The sequence below is a fragment of the Sceloporus occidentalis genome, unplaced genomic scaffold (genome assembly GCF_023333645.1).
Source record: "Sceloporus occidentalis isolate IW3139 unplaced genomic scaffold, rSceOcc1.0.p SCAF_191, whole genome shotgun sequence".
Taxonomy (NCBI): domain Eukaryota; kingdom Metazoa; phylum Chordata; class Lepidosauria; order Squamata; family Phrynosomatidae; genus Sceloporus; species Sceloporus occidentalis.
Genome location: NW_028317171.1, coordinates 296,182 through 316,970, shown reverse-complemented (window position 1 = coordinate 316,970; position 20,789 = coordinate 296,182).

Below are 20,789 nucleotides of genomic sequence, written 5' to 3'. Positions count from 1 at the left end.
AAATATTTTTCACAGATTTCTCTGAATGACAATAAAAGACAAGGTGAATAATTACGCTAATTACTTTGCATTTCAAACTCAATTACCATCTCAAAAGGAAGTTTGGCAGAGGTTTAAAGAACATTCCTATGCTTAAAAAAACCTGAAGGCACACACACAAAAGGCAAAAAAAGCCCAGTCTCAACAAGAAATGCTAGAGGGGACCCTCAAGGACCATCCAGTCCAACCCCCTTCTGCTATGAAGGAATACATGGGATCCAACTCTGCACCTCTCCCATGGTGATGCCAAGGTCTAATAATAATAATAATAATAATAATAATAATAATAATAATAATAGGCAAGGAGAGTGCAGAATATCCACACACACACTTATAGTGTTACTGCCAAAAGTGTGAAGCCGTATTTATATGTGTACATACACAGCTCTGTGTGTGTGTGTGTGTGTGTGTGTGTGTGTGTGTGTGTGTATATACACACACACACACAAACTGTGGAGCAGCCGAAAGCGTAATGCTGCATGTAATATGCTTGCACACACAACTTTGTGTGTGTGTATATATATATATATATATATATATATATATATACACATACATATACATATACACACATGCATATATATATACACACACACACACACACACAAACTGTGGAGCTGCTGAAAGTGTAATGCTGCATGTATATGCTTACACACACATCTTTGTGTGTTTGTATGTATATATACATACATACATATACATACACACACACACACACATATATATATATATACACACAGAGACAAACTGTGGAGCTGCTGAAAGTGTAATGCTGCGTGTATATGCTTACACACACTTCTTTGTGTGTTTGTATATATATATATATATATATATATATATACACACATACATATACATATACATATACATATACACACACGCATATATATATATACACACACACACACACACATATATATATATATACACACACAGACAAACTGTGGAGCTGCTGAAAGTGTAATGCTGCATGTATATGCTTACACACACATCTTTGTGTGTTTGTATATATATATATACACATACATACATATACATACACACACACACACACACACACACACACATATATATATACACACACACACACACAAACTGTGGAGCTGCTGAAAGTGTAATGCTGCGTGTATATGCTTACACACACAGGCTGAGAGAGTGTGCCTTGACCAAGGTGGGCATCCAAACCCTGACCTCCCTTTCTTCATGACCTCTTGGGTTGTCGTGTGTTGTGACTTTGGAGGACTCTCCTGGCATGCAAGGCTTGTTGGGGGAGCAGTGCCTCCCTTCGAGGCTGAGAGAGTGTGTCTTGGCCAAGGTGGGCATCCAAACTCTGACCTCCCTTTCCCCATGACCTCTTGGAAACATGGCTGTTTTTGTGTGTTGTGACTTTGGAGGACTCTCCTGGCATGCAAGGCTTGTTTGGGGGGCAGTGCCTCCCTTCGAGGCTGAGAGAGTGTGTCTTGGCCAAGGTGGGCATCCAAACTCTGACCTCCCTTTCCCCATGACCTCTTGGAAACATGGCTGTTTTTGTGTGTTGTGACTTTGGAGGACTCTCCTGGCATGCAAGGCTTGTTGGGGGGGCAGTACCTCCCTTCGAGGCTGAGAGAGTGTGTCTTGGCCAAGGTGGGCATCCAAACTCTGACCTCCCTTTCCCCATGACCTCTTGGAAACATGGCTGTTTTTGTGTGTTGTTGTAACAGAAATTTCAGGAAACTTAAATTTCTAGGACTGACAGAGCAATGATTGGCAAGAGGACCTAGTAATTGAAAATCCATAAGTTTATTTCCAATTGTCGACAAAGGAAAACAATGAACTCAGTGGAATTCAAGTTCCAAAAGCTGAGACCCCGAACAAGACAAAATGGCTCTTTTTATATTATTCAAGACAAAGAAGCTTCTTCAATACACCTGATTGGCTAATTACAATTTAAACATACAGAATTCTTACAGTCAGAACAGAAATACATGCATACATTAAAACTGCATCATCACTCCTTACCCCCTCCTGTAGGAATTCAGTGGCTTTCCTCCTAACCTTGCTTCTGAATGTCCTTATCTCAGTAGTTTATGTTATGTCTTTTTACTGGTGCCAGCTTCCATCCAGGTCAAGATGCACTCATTATTCCTTTGCTCTAGTTTCTCTAAACTCCAAGCCTTTATTTCAAAAACCATCTCTCTGGCTGACAAAGGTGACTCCATCTTTCTATAGCTTTTTATTTCAACAAGGAATATTTCCACCACATTCCCCCCTTTTGATGTTTCATCAATATTCATATTGCATGATACTATCAACTATTAACTATGTTTATATGACACTCTAAACTCAGAACAAAACAAACCTGTCTAGCAGTTACCAAAATATTAATATTCTTACCATCACCAGGCAATAACATCTTCCAGTCGGTCCAATTTCAGAAAGACAGTGTATAGCATTAGTCAAACACACATATTCTCATTGCTTTTTACCCTTTGACACTTTTGTTGGATCTGATTCTCTGGAGTTTACTCTTGCCACCAAGCTAATCTTCTAATAGTGATGTATTGTGTATTTGTTTCATGATTCAATAGGAAAACTCCACTATAAAGAATATTGTATCTGCTGTCAGAATCACCTCTCATTGAGAAACTATAATTTTTAGCCTGGTTACAGACTCTTGCCAAGCAACTGTTACTATGCTTCTCTGGACTACTCTCATAACAGAATAGGAATGCCCAGGGTGCCGCATGTTTCAGATGTTCCTCCACTCCAGGGGCATCTTCCATCTCACGTTTCCTCAGGGAGATCACTATGGAATAGCTCTTGTTGTGTAATGCCATTTAATCAGAATAGATCTGGCCTTCACACTTTAAGACTATCTCCAGATGTATAAAAGTCTCCCTCCTTTCAAAGAGCGTCCTGCGAAAAAACTTACCATGCTTGACTTGATTTTTATGCCAATTCCACAGTTAACAATAGGAATCCTGATGACAAACACAATTATGTCTTTGATCATGGAGCTTGATGAGCTTATTTCTTCTTTTCAATAGGGTTGCTTTATTAACTTTAGTGTGAAAATCATATGTTATTGCTTATGTCAGGAACATATGTGCATGTATATGTAGGCTTATGTTTTGGGATGTGATTTGATTTGAGAATATGTATGATTGAACTTTATCACTTTTAGCATTAATCACTTATAAAAACCTCAGACAACAAACAGAAACATGAATAAAGAACACAAACAAGGAATATAGACAAGAAAAAGAGGCTCTGAAAAATGTCTCTGAAAAAAAAATAATATTTTGATGGAGCTTCAGCTCAAACTTGATTGAAGTCCAAGGTGGTGCCCATTTCAGCTTCCGGGGTGTGAAAATGGGACATGCACCTGTATATGTATTCTTTTTATTATTTTTGTGCATCACTTATAACAGACATATAGGAAATCATAAAAGAGAAAAGGGGTGATAGAGAGCATTTGAAATCTTTCTTTCAGAGGAGCTGGCGTAGAGCACCTGAAGTCCTGGAAAGGTGCAGCCTAGCTTTTCTTGATTGATGGCAAAGTAGAGCCCACTCAGCTTCCGGTTGTAAGTGGGGCTTAAACTTCGTTCCTCTTGTCTGTGCCCCCCCTTTTCCCAGGCAAAGGAAAAGCAAAAACTGAAAAATACTAATTGACAAGTTATTAGAATGTTATGAATACATTAAAGGTATACTTTAGCCACATTTCATTAACTCCCCTCTTATAGGCTTTGCTAAGATATTTCTCTTCTAGAATTTATGTCTCACTGCTAACTCTAACTAACAACAGATCCCCTGGATCATTCTTGGGTCATCCTGAGCCCTTTATGCTTTAGGTTTTTATCTATGCCTGCATCTTTGGACCTTTTGAATCCTTTTTTTTTAATACATATGTAACCTTAATTCTACAAACTGCATTTACATGTACATACTGAATATGAAACTTTAACTCTGACCCAATGTACTCACAGCTTTATCTCATTTGAATCCACAACAGTTTGACAACAGAACAGGGAACAGGAAAAAACAAAACTATGATAGAGTGACTTCTTTGCTTTTTACTCAAGACTCAAAAAATCAGTTGATGCTCTTTTTTTTAGTCACTCCTCTCAGGCCAAAATGATATATTCTAGCTTGGAATTAGGATACAATTTCACACATGCTGGCTTGAATTTAACTTGATTAATTTTGATTACGTCTGGCAGTGGAAACCAGAATTTGAATTTGTAAAGTGTTTCCAAATTTTCTCTTGCTACAATATAATAGAATACCAATCTCTTTAATACTTTCATATCGTTCCTTATTCCATTCCAGAACCACATAATAATTCAACATAGGATCAACTGGCTCGCCATGTTATTTTTTCAAAATAACAAAAATTATAAATTTCAATGAGTGTAAATCAAATTGACAATCACTAATTAACCAGAATATAACAATTATATTCTGGATCTCTGGGTTCCAAAATCACAAAAAGAAACATCGGGTGCTTTCAAAAATACATTTAGATATTATAAAAATAAAAATAAAAATTCAAGCTAAAACAATATACAAATACCTCTTGGACGGGCCATTCTCAAAACTTAAAAATATAAAAATAGTTCTCAGCGTCTGTTATAACAAAAAATCATTTCAAAAACTTTAGGCCAGAAATTTAAAACAAAAAAAAAAAACAATACCAATTACTGCAGTCAATAAGCAAGAATCAAAACAAATCAAAATATTCAAGAGCAAAATTAAAAATTAAAACCAGGAACAAAAAAATGATTTAAAACAAGCCAATTTAACATGACATTGGCAAGACTTTGCAGGCATCTTTGAGCTCAAAAATACAAAAGCTATGGCCTCAAAAATTAGCAGTTGAAATAAGTACAAAACAAGCACACAATATTCAGAAAAAGCGAAAATTCAATAGGCCAGGGAATAGGCCAGGAAGCTCATGGATCACAACTTAAAACTCAAAAAATAAAAAATAAACCAATTCTAACCAGGTAGCAGCAAAACTTTGCATGACCTCAGGCATTCGAATGCTCATGATTGCAACTGCTGTTTCAGCCTAGCACAGCTGTAGCCTTACAAAACCAAAACATCCTAACTTTTCCCCAGGCTTCAAAAGAATTCAGGCCTAACACACTAATCTTATCAACTTTAATTGGAAAAATAATTTAGCTGGATTGCCAATCAGAAGATTGCAGGTCAATAATTTAAAATCCAAAAAGCACAATAAAAAACAATTGCATTTAAAAAACATATATAAATTTCCAAAGGCACAACTTAAACTTCATTTTAAAAACCCATGAAAGCATCTTGAGGCCAGAAAATAAAAACAAAATATTGAGCAAAAAACTGCTTGCCTGTAAATTTAAAAATATCAAAAACAAGCTTGCATTCTCTGGTCAGATAGAATCCAGTCTGGCTGCTATTGATGTAATATGAACTCTCTCTACAAACACACACACACTTCCCACTCAAAGAAAAACAAACCATCTTAATGCAATCTCTTTTAACAAGCATCTTCATAGATCACCCTTAACAAGACATTTACTATTTTTTCATCTAAGTCTAAAGCACAACATCTATTCTATGAACTTAAGAAAAGATCCTTTGCCTTTAAAAATAGTCTACAAAAATCTCAGCCAGAGGGGAAGAGGAAAAAAAATTTTTTTTTTTAAACAAGCTTTGAATTTACAACACTGTGCTGCTCCATCTCCTTTAGCCACAGCCAGGAAAAAACCTCTCACCTCTCGAAGATAATTCCCCAAACGTTTGGCCAAAACTCACCAAATACTTAACTTTCAAAATTACTGTTAAAACCAATCACCAAAATCACACCAAAAGCTCTGAAAAGTACCCATGTTGGTGTGAAAGTCACCAGATTGGCAACACGAAACTCCATTCCAGGTTTTCTTTCCAACATAGCTTCTACTATTCTAGCTTTAGCCAAAGGAAAAGTTTTAAAATGCAAACCGTGGGCTTTCCCTAACCCCCCTTTCTCTCTCTAACTCCAGCCAGAACTCATCTGCACCAAACCCATTTCTAAATCTTTCTCAGCCACTTAAACATACTCAAACCTTCTGCAACATTCTTGAGCCTTCAATTTCAATTCAAACCTTGTTTATAAACATTTTTCAACCATTTTGCAAACCATTATCAACTCGCTCCATAAGCTTTCTCCTTTCACACACCATCATTTTCACATCCTCATACCTTCAAACACTTTCTTTTATCTTTCTCACAATTTTCTCCACTCTTAGATAACTTCCAACCACAGTCCAGTTCACAAAATCAGGCCACAGCTGAAGCTTACTGGCTAAGCTTAAAACTCACTATTTTATTATTACTATGCCATAACAACAACACCACTATAAAGCACTTCTTTCTGCCCATCTTCTTAAAACTTTCACTGACAAAAGAATTTGCAATGTCTCTGGGAAGGCACAGGCTTAATATTCAATTTAGATATGCATTCAAATTTAGGGCAGAACCTTCCCAAAGGCACTGATCATTTAAAATCATGAAAACTTCAAGTTAAAACACCAATTTTCCAAAATTTATCTACAATATACACAAAGGCAATTTCCAATTTTTATAATTTAAACAATTTCAATTTCCCCAAACAACAAGTTTCTATCTCTGGGTTGCTCCTGGCCACTGTCTAACACACAAAGCTAATTCAAAATCCTCTTTTCTTGTCATGTGGGGGCCTTCTTCCCTGATTTGCACCTCTCTCTACAGAGTCTCTCTCTATCTTTTCTATCTCTTCCACAATTTGGGCCAAATCAATCTGAATCTTGAACACAGCTTCTTTAATACTAGTTAATCTCTCATCCTTTTTAAACACCAATTCTCTGCAACTATTCAACCCAGGTGGGCTTTTTCCAACAGTCTTATACCAATAGAAAATATACAAATAATCATTGAGTAACCCTCTTTCTGGCTCCAGTGTTTTAGAATACAACTGCAAGACAATGTCAATATCTATACTACCCTCTCTCGGCCAATTTCGCAAAATCTGACTCCAAACATCTTTACACAAAAAGATTAATCGCTCCTTTTTCAAATGTTTCCCCATGCCTTTCCTAAAACATTCATCAAAATGACCAACCATGTAATCCAAAGGAGTTTTACCTTCCTCAGCCATCCTTAGACACAAAACAACAAAAGACCACAAGCACAATTTCAACAGGTGCAAACACTATAGTACACACTGGACAGATTGCAAAACCCACAAATCTCAGACACTACATACAGACAAATTCCACACGTTATATACCCACGTTTTACTCTTTACTGGAGCTCAACAGTCTTTACTGAAGCCTCCACCACAACCAGACAGAATGAAACAAAATATCACAACCATAATTTATACTCACAGTAGACCAATGCTCTCCTCCAACTCTCCACCAGCACCTAACTTCTAGCTATTTAAAACAAAATACCACAGAAGGGAAAGGTTTGCCACCACACAAAAGGTAAAACAATTTATTGGCACTTGGTGATCAGTAGATTAACTACCCCAGCACAACTGAGCAAGTGCCTTATACTTCCACACTGATCCTACACTTTGGCAATCAATACTTACACCACAATCTACCTCCTTTCAGTTCCCAGTTCCTTGCTTATGTTCCCTAGGGGCCCGGTTCCTGAGTTTTGGCAAGAAGGCTTCTCTGGGCAGAACCTTTGCTACTGGCTCAGCTAACACAGGGAGGGGGTCCTTTCTCCCACTCGCATCCAAAGATTTGGACCGGTCAACGAGGCTCCCTTTTTAGTGCACTTTTCCCTATATTTTATACTTTACCTGTTCCTGAAGAGATGATACTTTTTCTATTTTTTCTTTTCCCTTTCCTTTTCCCCCAGTGAATTTTCAAATTACTAAATGGTCTCACATAGGCTAAACTCTGTTCCTACCACTGAACCAATCCTTATGTTCAGCCCTTCCAATCAAGATGTTGGATGGCGCCAGGGCCTTCTCACAAGGGTCCACTCAATGCCAAAAACACACAGAGCCTGCAGGAAGATAAGTTCTTCCACTCTTTGCCAATTCTTGCTTGCCTTTACTCCTGGCTGGCTCGCCAAATATGTAACAGAAATTTCAGGAAACTTAAATTTCTAGGACTGACAGAGCAATGATTGGCAAGAGGACCTAGTAATTGAAAATCCATAAGTTTATTTCCAATTGTCGACAAAGGAAAACAATGAACTCAGTGGAATTCAAGTTCCAAAAGCTGAGACCCCGAACAAGACAAAATGGCTCTTTTTATATTATTCAAGACAAAGAAGCTTCTTCAATACACCTGATTGGCTAATTACAATTTAAACATACAGAATTCTTACAGTCAGAACAGAAATACATGCATACATTAAAACTGCATCATCACTCCTTACCCCCTCCTGTAGGAATTCAGTGGCTTTCCTCCTAACCTTGCTTCTGAATGTCCTTATCTCAGTAGTTTATGTTATGTCTTTTTACTGGTGCCAGCTTCCATCCAGGTCAAGATGCACTCATTATTCCTTTGCTCTAGTTTCTCTAAACTCCAAGCCTTTATTTCAAAAACCATCTCTCTGGCTGACAAAGGTGACTCCATCTTTCTATAGCTTTTTATTTCAACAAGGAATATTTCCACCACATTGTGACTTTGGAGGACTCTCCTGGCATGCAAGGCTTGTTGGGGGGGCAGTACCTCCCTTCGAGGCTGAGAGAGTGTGTCTTGGCCAAGGTGGGCATCCAAACTCTGACCTCCCTTTCCCCATGACCTCTTGGAAACATGGCTGTTTTTGTGTGTTGTGACTTTGGAGGACTCTCCTGGCATGCAAGGTTTGTTGGGGGGGCAGTACCTCCCTTCGAGGCTGAGAGAGTGTGTCTTGGCCAAGGTGGGCATCCAAACTCTGACCTCCCTTTCCCCATGACCTCTTGGAAACATGGCTGTTTTTGTGTGTTGTGACTTTGGAGGACTCTCCTGGCATGCAAGGCTTGTTTGGGGGGCAGTGCCTCCCTTTGAGGCTGAGAGTCTGTGCCAGGGATATAAGAAAACAACAACAACAATATCTGGGTATTGTAGTTTTGTGAGACATTTATCCTTCTTTGTCAGAGAGCTCTGGTGGCACAACATACTACAAATCCCAGGAGTTTCCATAGCATTAAAGTATTGTCGAACTGGATTATTTTTGCAGTGTGAAGCCTTATTAGACTGCAGTTCCCAGCAGTCTGTGGTGCTATCAGAGCAGCTTACAAATTGTTAGACATTTCCCTGCCCTCTCTCTCTGCACCTCTCCCATGGTGATGCTAAGAGGTCATGCAATAATAATAATAATAATTGGCACATTCTCTCAGCCTCAGAGGCAGGACATGACAAACCTCTTTCTCCAGCTCTCTCAAGGTGATGCTAAGGCAAACCTACATTTATTTTGCATTGTGTGTGTGTGTGTGTGTGTGTGTACTTGAATTTCTTGGCCTTGGATAACCCAAATCAATGTCTCCACTGCAAGGTAGTCTCCAGATCATAGTGATGTAACTGTATTTCATCAAAGTGATTAGTCATTTTTTTATCATCAAAATACCTGTCTTAATCCAAAAAACTGTGGCCAAGACCTTTCCTGCTAAGTTTTGAGATTTGAAGTTGTTCTCTTCTGTGAGAATTTGAATGTCAGAGCATGGCATAAAGGGCAGAAGCCTCACCTTTTGTTCTCTTTTGTTTTTCAAAGCAAAGCTGTTAATGAGCAAAGTTGGAGGGGGAATCAGCCTTTGGAATCACCCTAACAAAGGAAATAGCCTCCAGGATGAATGGTAGCTTTTCTTACACAAAATATGCAAATAGTGGCCATCGAGAGTCAGATGAAGGTTTCTTCTCTCCCTTTCATTTCGAAATGACTAGCAATCAAAATTCTTACTCATTGATCGAGAACTGCTCAGAATTTTTCTCTCTAAAATGTTATTGAAATTGTCGAATTAGGCATATTTCTCCTAATTTTCGAATTTTGGAGAATATTCTTTACATCCCTAGCTGTAATTCTACCTTGCTAGAAGTAAGACCCATTGGGCCCAATGAAAATCTACTACTTTTGAGTATACATGTTATAGGATTGCTCTGTTAGTACAGTACATAGCTTTAGGTCTCCTTGAATTTTTCAAATCACTGGGAGAAAGTAGTTGTGTTTCATTTGGAAACAAGTTCAATAAACCTCATCTGGATTCAAATGTATCCTGAACTGTCTTGCCATGCTAGGAAGCTATTCACACATGCATCCCACTCTGCCCACACTAAGCAGAGAGAGCAAGAGGGTCTCTTAAATATACAACAGGAGCTGGCTTGACCAAACTTTGAAGTAAGTGAAGTACAGTGCGCCCTTTCCTTCTGCAGGGGATCCATTCCACCCCCCCCAGGGACGTAGCCAAGGGGGGGTCCTTGGGGTCCGGACCCCCCCTTCCATTAGAAAAATGAATGGTGTGTGCTGCTGCGCCACCATACCCAAGCCCCATTATAATGGTGGCACTTAGTCTGGACCCCCCCTTCCTAAAATCCTGGCTACATCCCTGCCCCCCCAACATATAAAGGAAAAATGCGTATGCTGAAGCCCCATTAGAAGCAATGGGGCTCGTGCTCGTGGCGCAGCAGGGAGTTTCTTCTACAGTGCGCCCGCATTATATGTGGGTGCGCCATACGCAGCTTCCAGTATATGCTAGAAGCCTGCACCACAAAAAGCCTTGGCGCGCCCAGAAGAAGTAACGGGGTGCATGCCTGTGGCTTGCCCAAATCCACACAAGGGCTGCCATAATGACATATGTGCAACACAGTGTCCAAACGGCATGACACCATGTGGACGTCATTGTTGCATGCAAGGGCACCAATGGCACCCAGTGTGCGCCCTAAAAGGAACCCAGTGGGAGTGGGTTCTTTTTAGGGCTTCCGGAGGCCATGTTATTTGGTTGTTGCGGCCTCCGTGTGGAGCAGAAAGGGGCGGCATCTTGGCACTCCTTTCTTCCCATCTGTATCCCCCCTATATGTTTTAATGATCTGAGTTCAAATGTCATCACTTTGAATTGAAGTAGCTGGAATTGATTTTTCATTCACTGCACTTTGTTGTTGAACTGATTTTTCTTCTTTTTTTAAAAAAAGGGAAAATTATATATATCAAAAGAAGAAAACCCAAATAACAGTGGTGTTAGAACCTGCATATCTTGACGTCCATGCAGACATTATAATTCAAGACCACAATGAGGAAAATGTTGGTTTGGTCTAGTCTATAAAAAATAGAGACAGTATGCTTTCTGAGTAAAAACATACCAATGAGTGTGATCTACTCTTTCCTCATTGTTTAACCAACCCTTGTTTAAGTGCTGAGTCAGACAGCATCAGCCATTGAATAACTACGGTAGTAAAGATTGTCAGAAGAAAAACTCACAAGTAAAGCTAGACAAAGGACTTTATCATATGAGCCTGCCAAAGTGTAATTGCAGCAGGATAGTAGTGTCTGTGGCCACATCTTATCAGATGATGCCATATCTGGCTGGTTTGCATTTCATTCGTTCCTGGAGCACTCCTTTTCACTGATGGGCAAAACCTGTCAATGCCTCCCAATTGTGCTATTGATTCACACAGGATAAGTTCCTCCTTCCACTGCAGATCTGGCATGCAGGCAGTCATGTGGTGTGAGTGGGCAAGATTCTGCTCCTTCCCCTCTCTCCTCCTCACTATTCCCAAGCAGCTTGTTTTTCTTTTCTTTCTTTTTTTTATCCCACATTTCTTTTCTTTTTTTACTCAGTCAATTGCCGTGACTATGCATTTTGGGGAAAAGGGACTGAAAGGCATACTAGGAAGGACATAGGGCAGGAAGGTGAGGTTATGAAGGCTGGCACACAGAAGACAGAGCTGGGACTATAGCAGCACCATGGCACTTTTGAAGAGCTTTGCAAAAACAACTGTCCCCAAAATGGTATGTTTGCATTTCCCCTCACTAATATGATTGTGGTGTCTTAGCAGTCTAGTGTGATAAAATCCAATCATCTTAGTGGTACCACCATGCTTCTAGGGAAGGACCATATGCCACTAGATGCCAGTAGAATGAGAGACGGGAGTCCTTGATGTCTTTTTCCTTCTTTCTCTTTTTTGCTTTGTCACTTTCTCATCTATAGAGGACTGACTTTACTTCCTTTTGCACACCTCCTCATCTTTCTTTGTTGTGCAGCTAGCAGCAGAACTTTTCTTCCTCTGTATACTTTTATCCTGAGAAGAGCAGTTCCTGCCAAATTTGTTTACTGGGTGAGAATCACATTTGATTGGTGAGAATCCTATTTGCTTTGTTTTTGTTTTTTTTAAATTGTCCAAATTTGCAATGTACAGGGAGCCAGCATGGCATAGTGGTTTGAGTGCTGGCCTATGACTGGAGTTCAGGGGTCAGTTCCCAGCTCAGCCATGAAACCCACTGGGTGACCTTGGGCAAGTCACATACTCTCAGCCTCAGGGGAAGGCAATAGCAAACCTCCTCTGAACAAATCTTACCAAGAAAGCCCCATGATAGGTTAGCTCTAGGATTGCTATTAGTCGGAAATGACTTGAAGGTACACAACATCAGTAAAACTGTGTCATTGACAAGTGTGTCTATACAATGGTATATGCAACTGTATAGAAAAATTCAACACATAATTAGTGGAAAAGTCTAAACAGCTGATCAAGCTCTTGACAAACATCAAGGTTATCTAGATTTCATGTCAATCACATCATGTTTTGTAAAGGTGTGTAGAATATTTCTACAGCTTCCAATCTTGATACTGAGAAAATTGTGTAATGATACCTTCTTTTTCTGCTTATCAGAAAAATGTCACCTTGAATCCCACTAGGACTACTTAATGAGTCATTTTCTGATGAGTTATCAAAGAGGGGAGAAATGGAATGCAGGCCACATGGCGAGTATATATTGTGTGAAACTTCTGTGTGAACTAGTCCCAAGTTCATGTTAAATTTAAGAAGTATGTTTGCTCTTTGTATGGAGATGGCTTAATATGAATGAGTAAACTTTAATGCTACCTTCAAAATACAAATGTCAGTTATATGCTTAATCCAATTTTTAATTCATGCACATGCTTTCTTTCAAAAATAGTTTGGAACAGAACAGAACTCCCTTCCAAAAAGGTTTCAGTCTGGCATATCATGTAGTTTTTTTAAAATTTTATCCCCCCCCCCCCTCCCCCCGGTACTCTGCCTCTCATTGGACTTTAGTCACTCAACTTCTTTAAATATAACCAATATACTTGCATCCTGGAAAAAAAATATAAAACATGTAACATGTCAAGATAAAGTAACTGAACATACAGGCAGGAACCCAAAGACATATAGTATACACTGACATATGATGGTGCACCAGTGACATCAAAGGTCATTGTTCCCAAGACACAAGAAGGCTGAGGATGTTCTGGGGAAGCATGCACTGCAGGGTGATGGGTTGTACAGTAGGTCCTTGTTATCTGCTGGTGTTTGGTTCCAGGACCCACCCGTGGATACCAAAATCTGTGGATACTCAAGTCTCATTAAATACAGTGACTTAGTAAAACAATGTCCCTTATACGAAATGGCAAAATCAAAGTTTGCTTGTTGGAATCTATATATATATTTTTGAATATTTTCAAACTGTGGATGGTTGAATCCATGGATAAAAAAATCATGGATGTGGAGGGCTGACTGTAGTTGGAAATAAACTTTACAAGTGTGAGTAAAGCAATGTCAAGTCAATTATCATTGTGATTGGTGTATCATCAGTGGTCCAATAAACAGCACACTTCATCTAGTCTTTGCTACAGATTTCTGATATATATTCTGGAGCTGGCAAATGAGTGGAAACAATGTACTTTTATGCCAGTTTAAATACAATGACACATGATTCTACTTTGATCTTCCATAGAGTCAATGATGCATCAGTATGCATACCTGAGTCCTTTATATTTGTATCTTTAATAGCTGTTCTCTAAATTGGAGGAGAATATACCTTTTTAAAAAATGGGAACACCCATCGTTTTCTCCCCCCATCCATTTTCTTCATAGTTTTTACTCTGGGTTCCAGGAAACATGGAAGATTATTCACAACACATTGGTATTATTCATGGGTTTCTTAATAGTTGATGCTTTATTCTGGCTTTATTGTAGGGTTCTGGAATAGAGCCAGCATGATGTAGTGGTTTGATGTAGTGGGGAAATTAGCCCCACTCTGGAGAGCAGGGTTCAAATCCCAGCTCAGCAATGGAAACCCACTGGGTGACCTTGGACAAGTCACACTCTTTCAGGCTCAGAGGATGGCAGTGGTAAACCCCCTCTGAAGAAATCTGCCAAAAAAACCAAACAAACCCCGTGAATGGTTTACCTTAAGGTCACCATAAGTTGGAAATGACGTAAAGACACAACAACAACAACAATAACAACAACAGGAATAGATCTGCTTTTCTCAAAAAGATACAGGGATGAGGAATGCTGAGAAGTGCAGTACAACGACATCTAAGGGACCACACAATTCCCACCATTAGCACATACCATGCTTTTTTAGAGAGTGAGTAGATGGTTTTTTTTATCATTCTTAAGCATTGCAATAGCAAGTACATGTTTATACCACTTATCAGTGAATTAAGCACTCCATAAGCGGTTTACAATGTGTAAGTTAATTGGCCCCCACAAGATGAGTACAGTACTCATTTTAGTGACCTACAGAAGGATGCAAGGCTGAGTGGACCTTAGAGCCCCTGGGATCCAGCTCACAATTTTGTGGCTGCAGTACAGGCATTTAACTGCTGTGCCACCAGGGCCTCCTCAGTGATCTATATCCTTTCACTTAAGAGGGGATCTGAGGTAACAAAACAGATACAGGCTGCATTCCTGTAACTACTTACTTGGGAGGTAAACCCCACTGAACTTAAGAAGACATATATTTGAGTAGATACACATAGGAGGTAAACTGTCTGGTTTATCATATCCATGTACATAGATCACCAGGTTCTATCAAAATGAAGACATTGGAAATATGTCAAAGTCTCTGTAAAGTCAGTTAAAATCAATCTGCCTTTGGCTTGGGAGGGAAGAAACAGGCTTCTGTTGATTTTCTGCACATTGTTGATGGAGCCTGACATGGAAAATGTTTGCATTTTGTAATGTCCAGTTTTTCATTCTGACATGCATAAGAATGAAAAAGAAATGCCTGATTTCTACCAGAGGAGTCTAATGCTAAGGCTTGCCTGTCCTGATTACTGTATTTGATGACTTTCAGAATAACCTCACATCAACATTCTTCCTCCCCTTAGTCAAAAGAGGCCATGATAGTATTAGTCCAAAACTATTCTCAGTTTTGAAAGATAATATTCCGCATCAAGGCTTCAGTGCAATGAGTGTGGTCAGACTGAGAACAACTTTATAAAGTGATTGTTTTTTCTCTTAAATGGACATAGAATACAAGAAATCCTTCCAAAATGGTTCATGTGTTGTTTTTCTCTCTAGTGAATTCAGTGAACCTAATCTACACTGGCTTTTGAAGCCAATTTTTAAGCATTACATAAGTGAACTTACAAAGTAGGTTACTTCTAGTCTCACAGCTGCATTATGAATATTTTTAAGTCCATAAAGCATCATGATAAGCAGACATGAAAGGAATAAAAGTATTTCTCCCCCAAATTGCTACATATTTGATAGATCCATCTTAGATTAGGAACTATTTGCAGATATTTAAGAAATTAATAACCATAAGCCCCATACTTAATGTTTCTTACTTTATTCTAGATTCTAGTTAATACTTGCAAATGAAAAGTACATAACTAGATATTCCTTCCATGTGGGAAACATTTACATTGTTGTAAGACACTGTCTGCTGGACAGAATACAAGGAAGACTTTTGCAGCTAAACATTAGGAAAAATATTCTTATGATAAGGGCAACTCAACAGTGGAATGGACTATATCTTCAGTGATATACTCTCCTTTGTTAGAGGGTCATTTGTCTGTCTGTCTGTCTGTCTGTTTGTTTGTTTGTTTGCACAGAGATCAGTTTGCCATCTGCAAAGATACTTTAGATGTGGATTCCTGTAATGACAAGGTATTGCACTAAATAGATGACTGTTGGTACACTTTCCAATTCAACAGTTCTATGATTCAATATTTTCTCTCTGTATGTTTAACATGAAAATTACTCATATTTGAGAATCACTTTGGTTTTTTGTTTGTTTTACTTTTCAAAACTTAATATGGCCCCTAGAAGGTCCCAGGGCATAAAGGTGCCTCCCATGCCTACTACAGTTGTATATCCCTGTTCAAAGCAAACTTACTATGTACTTGGAAAATTAAAAAGATAATCTATTAAAGTAGGTTTATACTAGGAAAACTAGGTGCATTGACAAAAATATCTGCAGGTAAACACCATAATCATAGGCACAGTTACTTAAGATTAAATCTTATGCACTTCATGCTGCCAACTTTTTTCTTTCAGTTAGTCTCAAAGGTGCTACAAGGTCTTTTATACACTTTGGTGAAATTTACTTTCATGTAAATAGCTTATTTTTGGGAGTTTAACATGAAATCTGGTTTTATCTCTTGGCACTTTCTTTGCCATTTTTTCCTTTTTAAAAAAGTAATAATCCTGTATTCTTTGGAATCACCTGTTAAAGGTATGGTCAAAATGGTTTATTGGTTGTTTCATTATTTAGGATGCCAATATTCTGAGATAACTACTTGTCTAGGTTAAGTAACATTTTGCAAATAATGAAGGTTTTATTGAAGAAACGTCTCACTTGGAGGAGAAAAGAATGCAAAAATGCATTTATACATATGGAAATAGACATCATTCTTTAAGTATTTAATTTTAGAGCATGGTACAATCCTGTTTTAGCAAAACATTCTTTATGCTTTAGAATGTTGCTGATGGTCTTATGTCTGAGCAAAAAAAGAGAGACAAAAATTACAACTTCAGCAACTGAAAGATGACTCTAAAATTTCCGTAGATATAAGCCTGCCCAATATATGCAATCCCATGAGCATATGGAATGGAATCCAACACTTCAGAAAGAAGGAGACATTTACATTTTTAATGGCCCTTCAGCAATGTAAGGACAGGAGAAGAAAAGTTAGCTGGCAACTTTCTCTATGATTTCTTGATTTCTTTTTACTTACTTTATTTATATTATATTTTTACATGGAGGCATTGAAAAATGCGCGTCAAATGCTGGGAAACACCCTATCATTTTTAGGACTCTACCTAATTTAGAAGTGAAACATTCCTGTGTGAAGTGAGTCTCAGTCTGAAGAGCTTGGCCAGTCTAGGTCTGAGCTATAGATTTTGTTGTTGTTATGTGCTTTCAGGTCAATATAGAAATGGCTACATTAAGCATGAGTTAAAATTTTAATGGCAGTAATCAGGAGAAGAATATTTTTGGGCTTTGACCTTCTCATAAGCTTTCATCCTTTTTATTGCCTTAATTTATTCTTTGCCTTTTCCACTCCCTTACTTTTTGGAAGAACCTATCTTCTTCCTTGTGACATGCCAGTCTTCCCAACAAATAATTAAAATTTAAATGGCACAAGTAAAAAATGAAATCCCCAGGTCATCTTTACACCCAAACCACAGAGAACATTTTGTACTGTTGACTCACTCACTGGACACCAAGAATAAGCTTTATCTTGGTTGGTATAATAATTTATTTATGCTAGACATGACATCTCCAGCAGTGCTTAATGAAAGACACACACAATCTCATTCCTTTTTAAACATGGCAGAATGATAGATAAGTGATATTACATGGTTAAAGTTAATGATAAGTATTTCATAGTGTGGATTACTTGGCTTTCTTTCCTTCTGATTTGTAACTGGTTTACTCATGTCTACAGTGTGTAAAAGAAGTATATGGAAGCTGTGGCCACCAGATCTTGCAATGTACCTCTTAACATTCCTCACCACTGGCCATTTGACTAGAACTGATGGGTGTTATCTCTTGTGCATAATATACATCTAGATGGCTGTAGCAGAGCTTATATCCTTTTTATGCTTAGTATACTTCACCTAGTACAATTAGTTCCTTTCTCATTCATACTGTTTATCACTGTATCTACTGGTAATCAGAGATCAATACCTCCTCTGAACAGGAAGGTTCCATTTAGCTGTTGTAGCTGGTAGCCATTGTTAGATCTGTTCTCCACAAATTTGGTTAACCCCATCTTAAAGCCATTACTTTTTTGGGAGGAGAACTCCCAGAACCCCTAAACCAATATGCTTAAAGATTTCTGGAAGTTGTCTGAAAAACTAATTTCCCATGCTTTGTGGAAATATGATGGACAGAGTGTATAAACATGTCCTTGTCCTTGTCATGTAAGTAAATATTTACTGACCTCACACACTTTAAATATGGCAAAATAGGGTTCCAAAACCCACTGTACGTGTATACAAGCCCCAGTTCCAAGACCCACAGTAAGCTTATACAAGAAACACACTTGGGCTGAGGGTTAATTGACCCCAAATTATCATATTCAGATACACTTGAAACTAAGGAGATTATTGCACATGCCTTATCCTGCCTTTTCCCCTTTGGGATAGATACACGTTTAACTGTCAAAGATGGGCCTTATCTCATTCTCCCAGGATCAGGCATATGCAGCCTGTATGCAGCCCATATTCAAGCTGTGCTTATCCCGCAGCATTTCAAGGATGGGAAAATTCATCTGCACTGCAATAAAAGATTTTTAATAGCCATGACTTAGTCCTAATGAACAGGAGGTAATGACAATGTGGGGATAAGAAATCTAAAGACATCCAAAAGATTTATTACCAGATGCTCCTCTGGTCTCTTCCAGAGCAAAGTCAGTCTTGTCTCTGAACAGCCAGAGAATACATCAGCCCACAGGGCTATGTTCCAGACTTCTTAGGAGGGGAGCAAAGACATGAAAAAATAAACATCTGCTAAAAATGACAGTGTCCAGCATTTTCCAGCACTAGCCACTTTATCTGGAGAATTCTCTAGCCATTGTGGAAATAAAATCAGTGTGGTTTCAAAGGTGTTTTAAAGTGTTTTTGTAAGGTTAGACTAACATGTAAGCAAAGAATGCTAGCAGTTTTATTGCTTCAACTAGAACTGCCAGTTTTCTTCATGTCACTAGATTAGAGTGTGTTGCTCTGACCAGTTTTGCCTCCATTGAGTTTTCATAAATAATGTTAGTCAGAAATAACTTCTCCAAGCCCTAAGCATAGTAAATCATAGCAAGCGCCTTTTCAACATGTCTTTTGTAAATTAACTTGTTTGATCTTCATACCACATCACAGCAGTCAAGTCAACTTTGTTTTGATGATACATGGGGACTTTATTTTCACTGCTTGCAAACAAACAAAAAAACCTCAATCCCACCACTTTCATAGGCGTGTTTGGTGAAGACATGGGAGAAAGCCTTTTGGTGGCTGCTCCCAAGCTATGGAACTTTCTTCCACAGCAGATTTGGCTGGCCTCCCTCTTTTCTCCCATCACCAGCAGGCAAAGCCCTTTTTATTTTATTTAAATAGTTTTGCCTATTGATGGGGAGAAAAATTAGCTATAAATTGAAGAAAAAATTGTTGTAGCAACAAACCATGCCCAAGGCCTTAAATGTTGGAGGCTTAAAGAGGTACAATATTTGATTCAGGGACCTCAAGCAGCTCTTGGATAAGTGGCGTCGCAGGCTTTCATGGCCGGCATCCATAGTTTTTTGTGGGGTTTTCAGGCTATGTGGATACTTTCTGAGCATCGCCCTCAACCAAAATCCCTGCAGCTGAGTGGGCTACTATGATCCACACCAACAAATTCACACCATTGTTTGCCTTCTCTTCTCTTTGGAAAGGGAAAGAAGCTTTCTCCTCTTTAGCACAGCAGGACACAATAGGGCTGGACAGTAAAAAAGCAGTTACGGCTCATATGGTTTTCAATATCATTATACTAATGCTACTCAGTTGTACTTCTCCACTCCAGAACTCTCTTCTGACAGGGAACTTTGTGTCATATCATGTCTTTCAGCCATCTCTTAATGGATGTGTCATTGGTGTTTAAAAACTCAACATGGTAAAGACCAAACTATTTATCTTTCCTCCAAAACTTTCTTCACAATATACATTTTCTATCATGGTTAATAATGTTCCCCATGCATCTTGTGAAGGAGGCACATAGTCTTGGCTTTATTTTTTACTCTCCTTTGTCCTTTGCTCCCCAAATTCAAGCTGTAGCAAAATCATGTCTGTTTTCTCTTTATAACATTGCCAAAATTAGACCTTTTCTTTCTGTTTCCTCGGCTAAGGCCTTGGTTATTTACCACCTCGATTATTGCAATTTTCTTTTGATGGGGCTCCCATTATCTAACCTTAGTACTCTGGATTCCATTCAACACTCTACTGCTAAGATTATCTTTTTGACTCAGCATTTTGATCATGTTACCCCACTCTTGGTAACTCTTCACTGGCTATTCATTCCTTTTAAGATTTTGTATAAGCTTTTTCTTTTTAACGTTTAAAGCCTCACACAACCTAGACCCCCCCCTCCCCTTATCTTTTCTCTAGCCTGTTTGAGATCTGTGTTCTAAGAGCTCAGGGCTTCTTAGCCACCCAAGGCTTTCCTCTTCCTTGGCTCAGCTTTGTCCTTTTTCATTCGCCACACCGTACTCCTGTAATTGCCTCCCTGAACATCTGTGAACTGCCTCTTCTCTTGCTAGTTTTAAATCTGAATTAAAGATTTTTCTGTTTCTTAAAGCATTTGGAACTGCACTTTGAGACTATTTTCTAATTTTA